Source organism: Oryx dammah, unplaced genomic scaffold (assembly GCF_014754425.2).
Source record: "Oryx dammah isolate SB20612 unplaced genomic scaffold, SCBI_Odam_1.1 HiC_scaffold_16, whole genome shotgun sequence".
Classification (NCBI taxonomy): Eukaryota; Metazoa; Chordata; class Mammalia; order Artiodactyla; family Bovidae; genus Oryx; species Oryx dammah.
The window spans coordinates 29607443-29621593 of record NW_024070200.1 but is presented as its reverse complement, the minus strand read 5'-3'; positions in this window follow the sequence as shown (position 1 = coordinate 29621593).

Below are 14151 nucleotides of genomic sequence, written 5' to 3'. Positions count from 1 at the left end.
ATATATTTTCATATATGTGTGTATATATTTTCATATATGTGTGTATATGTGATAGTTTTGACATGAATAAAGGACTTGTAATTAGTTCTTTTCATTCCATGTTTCTATGCTTCTACTAGTTGATCAATTCATTTAATCAAATTATTTTTGCATACTAAAATGTGTTCAGTACTTTTACTCTCAAAATCATCTCTATTCAGGTTCTCTGCTACTTCTCTTATATTTTCTCACTTATTCCTATATCCAACTTGATTGCAGAATTTGAACTAATAATACTAAACTCCATACATGGCTTTTGACTACTTCAGTAGTAAGAACATTCATGTAATGTAAGCAGAGTACATCATGAGAAATGCTGGGCTGAATGAAAAACAAGCTGGAATCAAGATTGCTGGGAGAAATATCAATAACCTCAGACATGCAGATGACACCACCCTTATGGCAGAAAGTGAAGAGGAACTAAAAAGCCTCTTGATAAAAGTGAAAGAGGAAAGTGAAAAAGTTGGCTTAAAGCTCAACATTCAGAAAACTAAGATCATGGCATCTGGTCCCATCACTTCATGGCAAATAGGGAAACAGTGGAAATAGTGGCTGACTTTATTTTGGGGGGCTCCAAAATCACTGCAGATGGTGACTGCAGCCATGAAATTAAAAGACACTTACTCCTTGGAAGGAAAGTTATGACCAACCTAGACAGCATATTAAAAAGCAGAGACATTACTTTGCCAACAATGGTCCATCTAGTCAAGGCTATGGTTTTTCCAGTGGTCATGTATGGATATGAGAGTTGCACTATAAAGAAAGCTGAGCACTGAAGAACTGATGCTTTTGAATTGTGGTGTTGGAGAAGACCCTTGAGAGTCCCTTGGACTGCAAGGAGATTCAACCAGTCCATTCTAAAGGAAATCAGTCCTGGGTATTCATTGGGAGGTCTGATACTGAGGCTGAAACTCCAATACTTTAGCCACCTATGCGAAGAGCTGACTCCTTGCAAAAAACCCTGATGCTGGGAAAGATTGAAGGCAGGAGGAGAAGAGGACAACAGAGGATGAGATGGTTGGATGTCATCACCAACTAAATGGACATTAGTTTGAGTAGGCTCCAGGAGTTGGTGATGGACAGGGAGGCCTGACATGCTGCAGTTCAAGGGGTCACGAGGAGTTGGACACGACTGAGCTACTGAACTGAAGAAGAGATTAGTTTCTAATTGCTATCTACTGTTCTAATGTAGTATAGTTTCATGATATTAAAAAGTTAATAAAACATTCTTCTTGTCTCAGTTCTTGCTATAAAAACATAAACGTTACTTGCTTTCAGAGTGTGTTACACATAGTTTAGCTATGTTTTGAAAGAATACAGTATCTGTTACATATTATGATCTCTTGAGATATTCTTTAAGAGGAACATCATACCAATGTTTCTCTATAGGATTATTGAATTTCCATTGGCTCCATTTTTCCTTCCATAGCAGAGCTGCTGTATTAATCATTGCCACATGCTCTATTAGAGGCTCCTTCAAATGACTTCTCTCAACTTAATATACTTACATTAGATGAAGCTGCCAGTGAGTTATTGGGACATATTCCCTGCTCTGTACATTGCAAACTAACACTGAATTGGCCACTTACGAAAACTGCATTAACTCTTTCAGGCCACCAGGGTGCCATTTAGGGCCCTCATGTAACATTTTCCTTAAACTAGGTCATCATGATGTCATTTAATCATTTTAGAGCACTGAAATAGATATTTATGAGATGGCCCCTAGTAGTCTGAAAGGATTAGTGTAGGTCTCCAAAGACTATGACCTGCTCTAAAGCCAAATGAGATGAACTTCTCTTGGTGTGTCAGTGATTTTCTCCGCTCCTAGCCATAATTCTGAGAGAGAATGTGCAGCATTTAATGATGGAAAGGAAATCAGTTGAAATTCCAGTACCTAGTTCAATAAAAGGTATTCACTGAAAAATTATTATTTTCTCTTCATTCCATTCCTGTGTTTATTACACAGCCCTAGCCTAGTTCAGGGCTTATTAGCTGGTTGTCTATTCTTACCAGATACTCACCTAAGAGAAATTGTCACTAATGGTAGAATCACAGAGCTGGAAGCTACCTTTTGAAACTATCATCTGGTTAAAAATGGAGTCCTCTAAACAGAGCCCTTGTTAAATTACATTAAGAAATTATCCTTTTAAGGTTCTCCAATTTTTCTTTCGCTGCTGCTGCTAAGGCGCATCAGTCGTGTCCGACTCCTAGCGACCCCAGGGACTGCAGCCTACCAGGCTCCTCCATCCATGGGATTCTCCAGGCAAGAGTACTGGAGTGGGGTGCCATTGCCTTCTCCGTTTCTTTCGCTAATAAGATACTATTCTATATTGAGATAAAAATTCCCTTTCTGGTCTTATTCAACATGTAAGGATTGGGGGAAAATATCATGTAGCTCTTCTCTATAGAAATTTCTCTACTAAGTAAAAACCTTTTGACCTAGTCATGTAAGATCTGTGAAATTGTCAGAATATAATATTTTTGTAGCCCTTAGCACAACCTACAGGAGATGTGTGGGAAACTGTTTATATTGTCACTTTTTGTGATACCCTAATGAGGTGAATGTTCTAGAAATTGGAGAAAAAAAATACATGAAAGAAAATGTTGCACTGCATTAGAATAAAATTAGCCTTTAAAATTTTTTCCAAATTCCCATTTCCATATCTATTATCTGCCTATTTTTTACTGGTTCAAATTCCCAGACATGCATTTATTTATCAGTTCTGTGCAGAACTTTTATATAATGCAAGGAATGAAATTATACCTTGTGATGTCATGTTGCTGTATTTAACAGATATTTCAAATTGTAGTGATTCTCACATCACTGCTCAGAATTTCCATGAATCAGAAGCAAGAAGAAAAACACTACTTTAGAATAGAGAAGGCAAGATTTTCTCCATTTTATGGGTGGAAAATCAGGTTTAATTTGATTTTTGTTCATAATTTTCCAGAACATTTTATTAGACTTCTATCTATAAGAACACAGTACTTACTGTTACATTTCCCATCTTCATCTGCAAGTAGGAGAGTGTCCTTTAGGCTTAAAGCTCCATTCAAAATGCCATGCTAACTATAAAAATGGGTTTGTTTGCACTTATATACTTAGCTCCCTATTCCGGCCATTGTGTGTTTTACACATCGCATACCCGAGATCTATATTCTGAGTGCTCAAGGCAGTCTTATGTGGGTTTGTCTCTAAGCCAGATTTATCTTCGTATTTCCCATTATAGCCTGAAAAAAAACGTATTAAGGAAGCCTTTCTTTTTAGTCCCCGCTTGTGATTGCTAACATATCAAATTTATTCCTTCGTAATCCAGATCATTTTCCAGCAGCTTTGAGGGCTGCATGTAGTAGTTTGTCAGAGAGCTCATAGTAACCTTACACTGATAGACCAAAAAGCCCTTCGACTGTCACTTTATGTCATTAACAATTTTCTAAAGCCATTACAGATGGGATGGACTGATTAGAACTGAGGAGGGAGGATCTTTTTCCCAGCCAGAAATATCCCTTGAGACTTTCACGCCGTGTGAAGTTTCTAGTGATTAATGGGAGAAAAATAAGGCCGCCTGCCCCACAGTTGCCAAAGACTTTATTTGGGAAAGAGCTTATTTATATTTGGTGAGCTCTCGGGATAACTAAACATTAACATGCTAACTTAAAATACAGATAGGGCAATAGATTTCAAATGATAGAATACATGTCAGCTTTAAGTCCTGAGGTTGGATTTTCTGTCCTTGTTTGAGGATAGCTATTATAATTTAATGTCAGTGCTCTTCTAAGATGAAAGTGTTTATCTTCCCCTGGCCTTTTTCCCTCCTCTTCTGCTGTTTTATTTCTGTAAATGAAAGCTACAGCTGGAATATTGTTTTACTGCAAATCTCACACCAGCACTGTCAGTTGTGATGTGACACCAGAGATTCTTATCTGTAGGTTGGGTTGGAATTATTAAACATTCTCACATTGTGCAAAGTGTTGGGGATGAACAGCAGTGCAGTGAGGTGCATCCAACACTTCTGTCTTTCCCACCTGATCCTTGAAATATGACTCCTTTAAAGGGCTAATGTTCACTTTCTATAGCTTTATATAGAGAAGTGACAGTACTCAAGAAGTAACATGAACTGAAAATTACAGCAACTTCCCATCCTTTGGTCTTAATGCATGCTTTCAAAAGCAATCTTAATGGTAGACCTCATTTGAAAAGAAAACCTTTAGCCATTTGTGATTAAGAACAATGAGATTTTTATGAAGAAAAATTGCTTGCAGCCTAAATATTAGAAAATATTTACATTTACTTTTTCACTTCTTTTTTCAAATAACCTTTCCTATGGCTGTGATACCACAGCAAAGCATTTTATCAAGTTAGAGTGAGAACTGAGCCCCATGCTTTTTTTATGAAAATTATTATTAAAACTGTGAAAACAGAAGTGCTCTTATGTTCTTACATGTACACACCACAATTGTATATTATTTGCCATCTTGTTAATGCTTAACAAGATACAGAGTTTTCATCTTCAAAGCAGTCCATAAATGTTAATCACTGTGACACTTTGGGAAGGCTGGAAAGAGTGCCTACAGCTTAAAGATAAGGAGATAGAAGGGAGATGAAGTGATTTGTTCAGGAGCACTCATTTGGCTGTGACACTCAAGGGTTCCTGGATTCCCAGCTTGGAGAGAACATTAAATCCATTTCTCAGAGCCTTGACTTCAAATAGACATTATGGCTCCTGGGTCACTTAAATGAAACACTCTGCTTCAAAGTTACACTTACACTTTCTAGAGTGAGATTTCCAAAAGTTGTACAGGACAAAGCAGAGCTGTGATGATACTTAGGCTACAAAAATTGTCCCAGGAAGTCTGAAATATGTGTCCTATGTTCTTTGTTTGTTTGTTTGCAGTAGGAATGACTAGCTAACGTGCTCTATTAAATAGGACTCTGGGGTTGTTGTTGTTGAGTAGCTAAGTTGTGTCTGACACTTTAGGGACCCCATGGACTGTAGCCTGCTGGACTTCTCTGTCCATGGTTTACTCCAGGCAAGGATAGTGGAGTGGGTTGCCATTTTCTTCTCCAGGGGATCTTCCCAGCCCAGGGACTGTACCTGCATCTCCTACATTGGCAGGCAGATTCCTTACCACTGAGCCACCTTGAGAAGCCCCACTCTATAGTTATAAGACCCCAAAAGCAACTGAATTAGTGTGATTGCAAGTATAAAAGATATGGTTCCAGATAAAATATAGGCTATCGAGTTACACTTGAATATTACATAAACACTGAATATTGCAATATTCTTATTATATGATATTCCAGTGTAACTGGGCATCCTGTATTTTTATTTGCTAAATTGGCAACCCTAATCAAAACTCAATTTAAACATGCTTAGGCATGTAGGAGAATTACTGATTCAGAAAATCTAAGAAAGTTTACACATATAAAGGGGGGAAAAGGTCAAAGGTGCAGCTAGTCTAAGGATCAACTAGAAGCGACAACATGAACATTTTGAGCATTTTCTCTTTATTGTGCATCATGTGTTGCAGAGTCACTGAAGACTTGCATCAGTGAGAAAAAACTGGCCTTCGCTGAGTTTTACATTTGGAAAATATGTCAGTTGGGAGAGAGTGGTCTAATGGTCTCCCTGCTTCCAGATTCAGAAATACGAGAGAACAAAACTGCACTAGGTCTAGACCTTTCCAGGTGCCAACCTCTGGAGTAGTCAATTACGATCATTGCATAGGTCACTACATATACAAATATAACCCCTTTCACAGAAACTATATAAGTAGAGTAAGACAAAGAAGCAGAGAAAAGGAATAATCTCTAAAAGAATGAGCATGCTGCTCCCAGTTGTAGTGGGTTTTTTGGCAGGAGCAAATAGTAAGCAAAAAACACAAATATACATTCCAAGTCAAATCAGTTCATACAAAACAGGGCTTTTATTAAAAGGATGCAATGTTATCCTTAAAGAACACATGGGAGGAAGGCTGTCTAGGCATTCTAGAAGACCTAGACAATCAACAAGAAGGCCATTAGGACACACTCTCCTTATCTCCTGTTTCTCTCTTTTTTCCTTTCTACTTTAATTGTTTAATCGCTGCAGACTGTCTGAGTATGTCTGATCCAAGTAGTCACAGATACATAGCAGTGCATAGTACACAGATGCTGGAGGAACACATCATAGAGGAAGGCAAGGCTAGGAACAGGGGGACATTTGAGAAAGTTTAAGGGGTGGGGTACAATTTTCTGAGAAAGGATACCTATTACACTCTGGTATTTTGAAATAAAGTGTTACTACTTGTTTTATATCTAGGCCCCAGGGGAAAGTATATATTTTCATCCCCTTTCATTTCCTTTCCGAAATTAACTGTACCCTTGGGATAACCATTCTCAGGGAAAACATGTAACTTAGTCATATTGATCCACAGCACTACAATGATCCCTAGATCACTACAGAATACACTCTGAATGGTCACATTCTATGAATTCCATAAACAGGGATTCCCTACACTTACCAATAAAATAGCTATTTCTTTTATGCTAATTGCCTAAAGGTTTTATCCTAAAAAGAACAGTCTAACTAAGACGCATTTATCATGTACACTTAGACTGATGACTTTGTAGCATGAACAGCTTGTCTCTTTGACTTAATACTGACAAACATTCAATTTGAAATTTGAAGAGGTAATGGTGGTAGTTACAAGGAAATGAAAAGCTTCAAAGCTTCACATTTTCTTGGCATGACCTCTACAACAGCATCTGTTCTTGCCTTTTTTTTTTAAATTCTTGAGTAATACTAGGAAGTTGCTAGACCAGATGAACTTCCTATGACCTATTTAGTAGACCCAAACAATTAGCAAATGGTTATTCAATCACTCCTAAGAGTAGATTTATGCTAGACAAGTAGACTATCATGGCCTTTTGATTTATTTTATATAACGTTCCATGTACACTTTTTCTTACATTGCCTGGCACATAGTCAGAGGCGACGTGGGCTGAATGATGGTTTTGCATAGGATATAGAGATGACATGCGATTATTTTGCATTGTCACCAATTCTACTCACTAGACAGTCTTCACCTCTGGACTTAAAAGGGCTGACCCTGCAGACTGCATTTTCCTGATTGTTAAGAATGGTCAATAGAAATGATTGTTGTTTTTGTTAAATCACTCAGTCATGTCCTACTCTTTGTGACCCCATGGACTGCAGCACACCATGCTTCCCTGTCCTTCACTATCTCTTGGAGTTTGCTCAAACTCATGTCTTTTGAGCCCATGATGCCATCCAACCATCTCATCCTCTGTTGCACCCTTCTCCTCCTGCCCTCAAAATCTTTTTAAGCATCAGGGTATTTTCTAATGAGTCAGCTCATCACATCAAGTGGCCAAAGTACTGGAGCCTCAGTTTCAGCAACAGTCATTCCAATGAATATTCAGGGTTGATTTCCTTTAGGATTGACTGGTTTGATCACCCTGCTGTCCAAGGAACTCTCAAGAGTCTTCTTCAGCACTACAGTTAGAATGCATCAATTATTCAGTGCTCAGGCTTCTTTATAGTCCAATTCTCACATCCAAACATGGCTACTGGAAAAACCATAACTTTAACAAATGGACTTTTGCTGGCAAAGTGATGTCTCTGCTTTTTAATATACTCTCTAGGTTTGTCATAGCTTTTCTTCCAAGGAGAAAGCATCTTTTAATTTCATGGCTGTAGTCACCATCTCCAGTGATTTTACACCCAAGAAAATAAAGTCTGTCACTATTTCTATTTTTTTCCTATTTATTTACCATGAAATGATGGGGCCAGATGCCATGATCTTAGTTTTTTGAATGTTAAGTTTTAAGCCAGCTTTTTTACTCTCCCCTTTCATCTTCAAGAGATTTCTTTAGTTCCTCTTCACTTTCTTCCATTAGGATAGTGTTATCTGCATATCTGAAGTTATTGATATTTCTCCTGGCAATTACGATTCCAGGTCAAGCTTCATCCAGCCTGGCATTTCACATGATGTACTCTGTAGAAGTTAAACAAGCAGATTGACAATATACAGCCTTGACATAATCCTTTCCCAATTTTGAACCAGTCCATTGCTCCATGTCTGGTTCTAACTGTTGCTTCTTGACCTGCATAGAGGTTTCTTAAGAGGCAGGTAAGGTGGTCTGGTATTCCCACCTCTTCAAGAATTTTTCAGTTTGTTGTGATCCACACAGTCAAAAGCTTTAGCGTGAAGCAGAAGTAGATATTTTTCTGGAATTCTCTTGCTTTTTTATGATCCAACAGATGTTAGCAATTTGATCTCTGGTTCCTCTGCCTTTTTTTTAAATCCAGTTTGTACATCTGAAGTTCTTGATCTATGTACTACTGAAGTTTAGCTTGAAGTATTTTGGCCTTTAACTTGCTACCATGTGAAATGATTGCCATTGTGTGGTAGTTCGAACATGCTTCCTCATTGCCTGTCTTTGAGATTGGAAGGAAAACTGATCGTTTCCAGTCCTATGGCCACAGCTGAGTTTTCCAAACTTGCTGGCATACTAAGTACAGCACTTTAACAGCATCATCTTTTAGGATTTGATATAGCTCAGCTGGAATTCTGCACCCCACTCCAGTACTCTTGCCTGGAAAACCCCATGGATGGAGGAGCCTGGTGGGCTACAGTCCATGGGGTCGCTAAGAGTCGGACACGACTGAGAGACTTCACTTTCACTTTTCACTTTCATGCATTGGAGAAGGAAATGGCAACCCACTCCAGTGTTCTTGCTTAGAGAATCCCAGGGACAGGGGAGCCTGGTAGGCTGCCATCTGTGGGGTCTCACAGAGTCAGACACAACTGAAGTGACTTAGCAGCAGCAGCAGCAGCAACAGCAGCTGAAATTTTATCATTCCACTAGCTTTGTTCATAGTAATGCTTCCTAAGGCTCACTTGACTTTACAATCCAAGATTTCTGGCTCTAGTGAGTGATCACACTTTTGTGGTTATCTGGGTCATTAAGACCTTTTTTGTATAGCTCTTCTGAGTATTCTTGCCATCTCTTCTCAATATATTCTTTTAAGTCCATATCATTGATTATTTTTTAGGACCCTACCACTTCTGTTCTTTCTTGTGCCCATCTTTGCATGAAATGTTCCCTTGGTATCTCTGATTTTCTTGAAGAGATCTCTAGTCTTTCCCATTCTATTGTTTTCCTCTATTTCTTTACATTGTTCACCTAGAAAGGCTTTCTTATTTCTCCTTGCTATTCTTTGGAACTCAGCATTCAGATGGATATATCTTTCCTTCTTTCCTTGGCCTTTCCTTTCTCTTCTTTTCTCAGCTATTTGTTAGGCCTCAGACAATCATTTTGCCTTTTTGCACTTCTTTTTCTTGGGGATGGTTTTGATCACCACCTCCTGTACAATGTTATGAACCTCCACCCATAGTTCTTCAGGTATTCTGTCTATTAGATCTGATCCCTTGAATCTATTTGTCAGAAATGGTAGGTGAGTCTTATGAGTGGGGTTGTTCTTTCAGAGATGTATACAAGATTGAGAAGAATGGAAGATGGAATCCTGAGGTAACTGTGTATAAGGCATATATAATGACGAAGAGAAGCCCATAAAAGAGATGAAGGTTTAGTCTTTAAGTGACAAAAAATTGGTTTAGTCTTTAAGTGACAAAAATCTAAGTGAAAATGGCATGAGAGAGTCATAGAAGTGATAGGAAAAGGAAATATCAAGGAGAGATGGACCAAAAGCATCAAATTGTATAAAGGGGATCCTGGAATGCATACTCTGAATTAGGTTAGAAGTTAGCAGTGACATTACGGAGGGCCGTTTCAGTGAAGTGGTGGGGAAAGAAACCAGAACACAGGAAGTTAAAGAGATAGGAAGTAGAAAAGTTTACAAAATGGGTATCAACTACCCTTCTAAAAAGCTTGGCTGTAGCCATGCTAAGTATGAGCAGTGATACTGCATATTTTATTATGAGTTTAAAATTCTCTAAGCCTAAGAATAATTTGAGATGAAAAGTCACCAATGACCTATTTAAGACCATATGATTATTCCTGAGAATTCAAAAGGCAATTGCTACTCCTCAGTTTTTCTTTTCTTTTGAGAACAGCACCACTTAATTCTTAGCCATTTCCAAAGCACCTACCTGAAAGTCAATCCAATAAAGTGAAGAAAAGAGAGGCACTGTACATATGAAATTTTACACTTTCCCATAAGTCATTTGCTGAGATTTGTAAAAATGTCCCCATATTCCCAGGAGTTGAAGACATAATATCGGTAGTCTTTGTTTAGGTGATATGGATTACAGTAAAATGTTCTGTCATGCTTTCTTAATAAAGATGTTTTATAGTACCAAAATGACACAAAATTATAGGCAGAAGTCTACATTATTCTGTCTTTTGTTTTGGAACCTTCAGCCTTCCCCTCCTAGTCTGTTTTAAACTTCTCTGAAGTACCTATGGTTTCTCTAAACCCACTTTGTCTGGGGTTGTGCTGGCAAAGGAAGATCTGAGAAACTCATTTGCACCAACAAATGATGGCAAAGCCACCTACCTGTCACCTCTCCCTAGACTGCATATCTGAGAGCTACAATCCAGGAATGAACTTCAAATTAAAGAATTTTAGCTGGGTAGGAGGATGAAACCTTAGAGCTAGGCATGATCCTGTCAGAATATCACAGATAGGACTTATTCTACCTAAATATATAGCCAATATTTATAGCTCAGTTGGTAAAGAATCTGCCTGCAATGCAGGAGACCCTGGTTCGATTCCAGGAAGATCTGCTGGAGAAGGGATTGGCTACCCACTCCAGCATCCTTGGGCTCTCCTTGTGGCTCAGCTGGTAAAGAATCCACCTGCAATGTGGGAGACCTGGGTTCAATCCTTTGGTTGGGAAGATCCTCTGGAGAAGGGAAAGGCTACCCACTCCAGTATTCTGACCTGGAGAATTCCATGGGGTTGCAAAGAGTTGGACAGGAATGAGTGACTTTCACTTTTCACTACATGTTTCCAGTTAAAAGAGCAGATACTCTCAGGAAATAGTTATCTGTGATAGAAGGGACAAGTTATTTTTCATTGATATTTTAGAAATATTTACCAGTGAGTTAAACCTTAGATTTTCATTTACACATATGTGACCACATAATTCCAGGTTTCAAATGAGTTTGTGGAGCAGGCTGAACTTTTAACAACATCATGATTCTATGGCTATTGTTTATAAAAATGTTAGAGGACATCAACAAATGAACAGATAAAGAAGACATGGTATATATACACACACACAATAGAATACTACTCAGCCCTAAAAAATTAAATAACGCTATCTTCAGCAATGTGGATAGACTTCAAGATTATCATACTAAGTGAAATAAGTCAAAAGAAAGATAAATATCATATGATCTTACTTATATCTAGAATCAAAAATATGACAGTGAACTTATCTATGAAACAAACAGACTCATAGACAACAGACGTGGTTGCTAGGGGAGGGAGTGTAGGGAAGGGGAGGGATTGAAAGTTTGAGATTAACAGATGCAAACTAGTATATATAGAATGAAAAAACAGGTGCTACTGTATAGCACAGGGAACTATATTCAACATCCTGTGATAAACAGTAATGGAAAAGAATATGAAAAAGAATGTGTGTGTGTATATATATATATAATATCAATTTGCTGTAGGGTAGAAATTAATGCAACATTGTAAATCAACTATACTTCAATAATTTTTTTTTAATATGAGAAGATTTCAAAGAAAATGGTAGAAATTTATAAATCAAGGCTTTTGAATATTGATCAGGCTGTAGCATCTAATTAACATTTTCAAGGCTACCACTTCATTTGGATAAATGGCAGACCTTGACTGGCAGCCACAAGACAGCTGTTGAGAATGATTACAACAAAGAATTTACCTTTGTCAGACAGAGACTTTTAGCAATAGTGTTCTCTTGGCTTAATAAAGTTAAGCACCACTTATAATGGATACTTCACTTTGCTTCTATCATATAGCATGTTGGTTGTTCTGTTCTTAGAGCAGACATCTGTGGAGGTGTCCTCTCCCACTGTGTAGGTACTCAAATTCTCAAGCTTCTAGCTATAAAAGTTACACACAATACAGTGTGAATTTTTATAAGCTGGTATCCATCATTACTTAATATACCAAAGATTTATACTTCCCAATCTTTTATTTTGAGTCATGTATGTATGCACTGAAAAAGCTTTCTGTGTTTCAATGTGTTAAAAATATAATCACTGAAAAACAAGTTATATAAATTTAAAGCAACTAGCCTCAGTTTTTAAAAATCACAAAGAATTTATGAAATGCATAGGCCATAGGAAGATATTTTCAAATAATGACAGGTTTGATTATAATTTTATCAATAATGATGTAATAGGTAACTCAGAAAGTTTTATTGATAAAGTTTGATATTGCATTATTCCAAAAGTAAATTAACTTTTTTAAAACATTTTATATTGGAGTAACAATGTTAGGTTAGTTTCAGGTTACAGCAAAGAGACTCAGTTATACACATACAAGTATCTATTCTATTTCAAATTCTTTTCCCATTTAGTTTAATAAAGAATATTGACCAGAGTTCTCTCTACTATATAGTAGTAGGTCCTTTTTGGTTATCTATTTTGTTGTTGTTGTTGTTTTTGACCATGTCATGTAGCTTGTGGCATCTTCCTGACCAGGGATTGAACCCAGGCCACTGCAGTGAAAGCATCGAGTCCTAGCCACTGGGCTGCCAGGGAATTCCCATCTATTTATTTTAAATACAGCAACGTGTACATGGCAACCCCAAATAGAGTACTGAGTAGAGTCTGGTTTTGGTATCAGGATGATGGTGGCTTCATTGAGTAAGTTTGGGAGTGTTCTTTCCTCTGTAATTTTTTCAAATTGTTTCAGAGGGACAGGTGTTAACTTTTCTCTAAATATTTGATAGAATTCACCTGTGAAGCCATCTGGCCCTAGATTTTTGTTTGTTGCAATTTTTTTTTTTTAAGTGAACAATGTTGCAAGTTTTTAATCACAGTTTCAATTTCAGTTCTTGTGATTGGTCTGTTCATATTTTTATTTCCTCCTGGATTACTCTACAGAGATTGTACCTATCTAAGAATGTGTACATTCTTCTAGGTTGTCCATTTTATTGGTATATAATTGTTTGCAGTGGTTTTGTATGCTCCTTTGTATTTCGGGCATGTCCACTGTAACTTTCCCATTTCACTTCTAACTTTATTTATTTCAGCCCTCTCCTGGCTAAAGTTTTGTCAATTTTGTTTATCTTTTCAAACAATCAGCTTTTAATTTCATTGATGTTTTCTATTGTTTTGTCTCTATTTCTTTTATTTATGCTTTGATCTTTATGATTTCTTTCCTTCTGATATCTTTGGGTTTTGTTCGTTCTTCCTCTAGTTGCTTTAGGTGTAAGTTTAGATTTTTCTTATTTTCAGAGGTAAGACTGTATTGCTGTAAACTTGTTTTAGAACTGCTTTTGCTACATCCCATAAGTTTTGGATCATTGTGCTTTCATTTTCATTTGTCCCTAGGTACATTTTATTTCTCTTATTTCTTCCACAATTCATTGGTTGCTTAGTAATACATTGTTTCATCTCCATATGTTTGTGGGTTTTAGTTTTTTTCTTGCAGTTGATTTCTAATCTCCTAGAGTTGTGGTAGGAAAAGATGCTTGATATGACTTCAGTTTTGTTACATTTACTGAGGCTTGCTTTGTGACCCAGCATATGATCAGTTCTGGGGAATGAGCCACGTGCACTTGAGAAGAATGTGTATTCTACTTTCGGATGGAACTCTCTAAATATCAACTAAGTCCATCTGGCCTAATGTGTCATTCAAGGTCTGTATTTTCTTATTTTCTAAAGGTATGATCTGTTCATTGATGAAAGTGGGATGTTAAAGTTCCCCATTATTATTTTGTTACTATCAACTGCTGTTTTTAATGGCTGTTAGTATTTACCTTATATATTGAGGTTTTTCTATGTTGGGTGTGTGCTAAGTTGCTTCGACTCTTTGTGACCCTATGGGCTGTAGCCTGATGGGCTCCTCTGTCCATGGGATTCTCTGGGCAAGAATTCTAGAGTGGGTTGCCATGCCCTCATCCAGGGGATCTTCTTGACCC